This window comes from Triticum dicoccoides, chromosome 7A (assembly GCF_002162155.2).
Source record: "Triticum dicoccoides isolate Atlit2015 ecotype Zavitan chromosome 7A, WEW_v2.0, whole genome shotgun sequence".
Taxonomy (NCBI): domain Eukaryota; kingdom Viridiplantae; phylum Streptophyta; class Magnoliopsida; order Poales; family Poaceae; genus Triticum; species Triticum dicoccoides.
This window is the reverse complement of record NC_041392.1, coordinates 574,055,050-574,060,321: the sequence shown is the minus strand read 5'-3', so window position 1 is coordinate 574,060,321 and position 5,272 is coordinate 574,055,050. Positions and strand designations below refer to the sequence as shown.

The 5,272-nt window shown below is 56.2% G+C and overlaps 1 pseudogene; it reads left to right on the top strand.

Moving 5' to 3' along the window:
• The first annotated feature begins 676 nt into the window (after positions 1 to 676).
• LOC119329139 lies at positions 677 to 3,210 on the top strand (annotated as a pseudogene).
• The last annotated feature ends 2,062 nt before the right edge of the window (positions 3,211 to 5,272 follow it).

Genomic DNA, 5,272 nt, shown 5'->3' with positions numbered 1-5,272 from the left:
GAAGACCATGACCATGCCAAATAGGCGGACCAGGAGCACCATTTTGGAGAGTTCTTGAGAATGTCGACGATAATATAAAGGAAATCCATGCTCCCCACCTTGGACCAAAACCTTTAGCTCTCAAGACTTCCAAAAGATAGGGTATGACAGGCAAATAATAAACATATAATTGAAGAGACTATCTCTTAGTCAAAGAGAAGGAAAAATTCTTTCATATTTCTTTCTCTTCCATGTTAGCAATCATCCTACATAAGGTTGAGACATAGTAAACCATTGTAATGCCAAGTATATAAGAATTAAGGAAGTCTATGTTCATTGACATGGTCATGCATGTTGCTTGTGTGTTAGTGTTTCTTTCGCAAATACTTTGACTTCCGCCGAGTCAACTGTCAACAAGAATGGCTGCTGGTCAAGCACAAACGCACGCAAGTGGGCTGCTAATGCACTCCTACGTGTACATAATGTTAAGATGGAATTATTTATCCACAAGTCCATGTACTTGACGCTGGTCTTACGCAAAGCAAGTGTGTCCATGGCTGCTACGGCGCCAAAACATAACGGCAATGGCGTCTGACTCTGACCAGACCAGCATATATAAAAACTCGACGAGCTTATCTCCCGTGCACATGTACACTGGGAAAACAAACACCACGGCGCGCGAGCTGGTGGTATCACGATGAGAGCGCTCGCGATCCTCCTAGTGATCACCACTGCGGCGACCTTGCCTCATGTTGCTCTCGCGACAAGCGATGATCAGCGCCGAACGAGCATCCTGTGGCGCCGCGGCTCCATCGCCGTGGGGGACGACGCCCTGGTGTCCCCCAGCGGCGGCTTCTCGTGCGGCTTCCACCGCGTCGCCACCAACGCCTACGTATTCGCCATCTGGTTCACCGCCTCGGCCGATCCGCGCACCCTCGCGTGGGCAGCCAACCGCGACGCCCCCGTGAACGGCATGGGCTCCCGCGCCGAGCTTCTCGGGGATGGAACCCTGGTGCTGCGGGACTTCGACGGGCTGGCCACGTGGAGCACCAACACAAGCGGCACCGGCGCCGATCGCGCGCAGCTGCTCAACACCGGCAACCTTGTTGTGTCCGACGCCGCCGGCCGCACCCTGTGGCAGAGCTTCGACTGGCCCACCGACACGCTCCACCCCGGGCAGCTCATCACGCGGCGCGCGCGCCTCGTGTCGGCAAAGGCGAGGGGCTCCACCTCCTCCGGCTACTACAGCTTCTACTTCGACAATTTCAACATCCTCAACCTCGTGTACGACGGCCCGGAGATCAACATGAACTACTGGCCGAGCCCCTTCAAGACGTGGGTGGAAAACAAGCGGACGGTCTTCAACAGCAGCCGGCTCGGCAGCCTCGATGACCGCGGCCGCTTCTCGGGGAGCGATAATCTGCGGTTCGCCGCCTCCGACATGGGCGCCGCTGGGCAAGTCATGCGGCGGCTGACGCTGGACTACGACGGGAACCTCCGGGCGTACAGCCTCGACGCCGCCGCCGGCGGGGTCTGGCGCGTCACGTGGGTGGCGCTCTCGCGGCAGTGCAGCGTGCACGGGATCTGCGGCCGGTACGGCGTGTGCGCGTACGGGCTGGCCGGACCGGCGTGCGCGTGCCCCGAGGGGTTCGTGCCCAGCGACCCCGGCGACTGGAGCAAAGGCTGCCGGCGCTTGTTCGACATCCAGTGCGGCGAGGACGTGTTCTTCGCCGAGCTGGCGAACGTGGACTACTGGGGGTTCGACAAAAAGTTCCGCCAGATGGCCACCATCGACGAGTGCCGGCAGCTGTGCATCGACGACTGCAGATGCGAGGCGTTCGCCTACAAGAAGGGGGGAGCTGGCTTCTGCTACACGAAGGCCTCTCTGTGGAACGTCGGAGCTCGGACCCCATTCAGTTCATGTACTTCAAGGTGCCTACACGCGTCCAGAAGAAGCTCAACCTGTCGTCCGTGTTGGGCCTGCGCTTCGACGGCCATGGCTGCAGCACCACGCAAGAACGAAACGTCAACGTCGGCTACTCGCCCTCCCGTCACCTAAAGAACTACAGCGGCAGCAAGATAAAGTTCGTCTACCTGTACAGCTTCCTGGGGGGATTGTTCGTCGTGGAAGCGGTCGTCATCATCGCCGGCTACCTGTTCGTCTTCCGAGCCGACCCGGCCGCGGTCCAACGTGTCCACGACGATGGCTACACCTTGGCGATGAGCCACTTCAGGAAGTTCACGTACGACGAACTGTCCAGCGCTACCTGCGATTTTGGCGAGGAGCTCGGGAGGGGTGCGTCGGGGGCGGTGTACAAGGGCGTCTTGGACGACGGCCGGGACGTGGCCGTGACGCGGCTGGTGGAGGCGACGACGCCGCAGGCCGAGGAGGTGTTCCGGTCGGAGCTGAGCGTCATCGGACGGATCAACCACATGAACCTGGTCCGGATATGGGGCTTCTGCTCCGAGCGCTCGCACAGGCTCCTCGTCTCCGAGTACGTCGAGAACGGCTCGCTGGCCAAGGCCCTCTTCGGCGGGGAGCCCGCGCTGGGGTGGCCGTCGAGGTACAAGATCGCCGTCGGCGTCGCCAAGGGGCTGGCCTACCTCCACCACGAGTGCCTCGAGTGGATCCTGCACTGCGACATGAAGCCGGAGAACGTTCTGCTGGACGCCGACCTGGAGCCCAAGATCACCGGCTTCGGCCTGGTGAAGCTGCTCAGCCGGGAAGAGGACGCGTGCGGCCAGGCGCCGTCCCGTGTCCAGGGAACAAGGGGGTACGTCGCGCCGGAGTGGGCGCTGAGCCTCCCGATCACCGGGAAGGCCGACGTGTACAGCTTCGGCGTCGTGCTTCTCGAGCTGCTCCGTGGGCAGAGGGTCAGCGAGTGGGCGGCGGTGGAGGGCGTGCCCGGAGGTGATGAGCAGGCACGTGTGGATCTACAGGAGATCGTAGCGTGGTTCCAGGGCCAGACGCTGGAATGCCAAGGTGAGCGCTCGGCGCCGTGGCTGGATGAGTTCGTGGATGCACGGTTGCTCGGCGACTTCAACCGCTCGCAGGCGGCGGTGATGCTGGAGGTGGCGGTCACGTGCGTGGAGGATGATCCCAGCAGGAGGCCGAGCATGAACGCCGTTGCGCAAAAGCTTCTCTCGGCGCACGATGTGGTAGGCTCGGCGTCCCTGCGCCGTGTGTGTCCGGTTCCTGTCCATGGAATCAGTAGTCTGCACTTCGTCTGAATCTCTTGCGGTTAGTAATCTGCCAACGAAAAGTTTGGCAATGTTGCTACTACAAAGGTGTACTCCGTGGTAAGTGATATGGATCGAAGGGAATAGTGTTTTAGGGTGGGCATGTAGGAGTAACTTAGATTTAGACACCTCAACGCTAATATGCGTACGCGGTAACAGAATACGTTATCGCAACATTAAGGAACCCGAGACAAAATGAGTCACCATCTGAATAAATAAATGAAAGTTTGCATGATATGTTAACCATTATAAAGGTAATAATAACATGGACTAAGAGGGTGCTTGGATCCAAATTACTTATTTTAGTCTGACTAAAAATAGTCTTTTTAAAAGGCTAAAGTTCCAAGCACCCCTGACTAAAGAGGGGTTAAAACTAGTCTTGAGACTAAAAAAATTTAGTCAGTGGTACCCCTACTAAAATGTGGATTAGTCCTCTCTCTCCTCATTCAAATCCTCTTCTTCAACACATGCGAGTTCTAGATTGGAGGATTTGGAGGATAATAAATGTTCATTAACTTGATTTTAGTCTTTTTAGTATTTGGATCCAAGCATGGGTGAGGCTAGCAAGTTTTAGTCCCACTACTTTTAGTCATGAGACTAAAACGTATCTAAGCACCCTCTAATAATATATCTACTTCCTACTATGACGGTATGACCGGTCTTAATTAACATGGTGTGCAGGGCTGTCTTCAGAAATTTTGGGGCCCGGGACGAAATACAAAATGGGACCTAAACTTTCAAAAAATTGTATAGGTAAAGAACTATCCAACAACTACTCCATGCAAAAGCATCCAAAAATTAGCTCGGCTGCACAAAATATTTAAAACTGAATCTCAACAAAATAAATAAGATATGGAAAAAATAAAAATAAGGGAAACAAAAAGAATACCAAATCAATAGTTTGCTTCATCCACGCCTCCCACGTGTAGACACTCCTGTTGTTGCAGAGCGCCAATGAAATATATTTTCATCTTATTTTTTTGTAACATGAAATAAAGTCGATATAAAAAGGCATCCATTTTGTGTTTAATTCATACATACACACAGTTCTTTTCAATTCAAATATTGTTTGATGTTCGAATGCATCGATTGATTTAGAAATAAGAGCAACTCCAACGGGCTGACCCAAACGGACGGCGCTTTTGTCCGCTTTTTGTCCGTTTGGGTCGGCCCGGCGGACACAAACGTCCGATGCTGTGTTTGGATCGGCACGAGCGTCCAACGCTGGCCCGACCCATTTTGTCGGCGCGCCAAAAAAAGTATTGCAAGCATTTTGAAAATAAATACATGCATTTAATTAAACATAAAAGTCGGCCACGAAGGCCAGCAAAAGTCCACATTACATTAATTAAAACACTAAAAACTAGACGACGCACTGCCCTAGGCGTCCTCGTTGGCGGCGGCGTCTGCATCGGGACCGATGAGGTCGATCAACGTCGGTGCAGGGCCGGCCCAGGGGAACGCCGTGTTCCAGACGGCGATGATGTCAGGCTTTGCCGCCGCTGCCTGGGCCTGGCGCACCTCCTCTTCGGCCTCGCGCTCGAGCATCTGCAGGCGCTCGCCCTCCCGGTGCTCCTCGGCCAGCCGAACACGGCGCCAGTGGTCGAGGTAGGCCGCCTCCTGCTTCTCCGTCGCCCCGAGCACTGACCCACTCGCGCACTACTCCGGTTCAGGAGTAGCGCTCGAGGTAGACCGGCTCCTCCGGCTCGGCTTTGGGAGGGGACGGCGGGGCCACTGGCGGCACGACATAGTCGCCCGCCGCAGAGAGGGCCATGGCCTCCGCCATGGCAGCCTCGAAATCCACCTCGTCCGCCTCCCTCCATCACTCCTCCTCCTCGCTCTCCTTGATGGCCGTCTGGTAGGTGGCCTCGGCCTCCTGGTCCTCGTCGCGGACAACGAGCGCGGGCGGTGGTAGGCTGTGGTCGACCCCGCAGACGCCGTGTCGCCTCGCCTCCTCGTGCTCGAAGGCGAACCATCGAGCCTAGTTGGGTGAGTCGACGGCGAAGTGCGGGTCGGCGCGCTGCTCCGACGTTAGCAACGCCCGCCGGCGCCG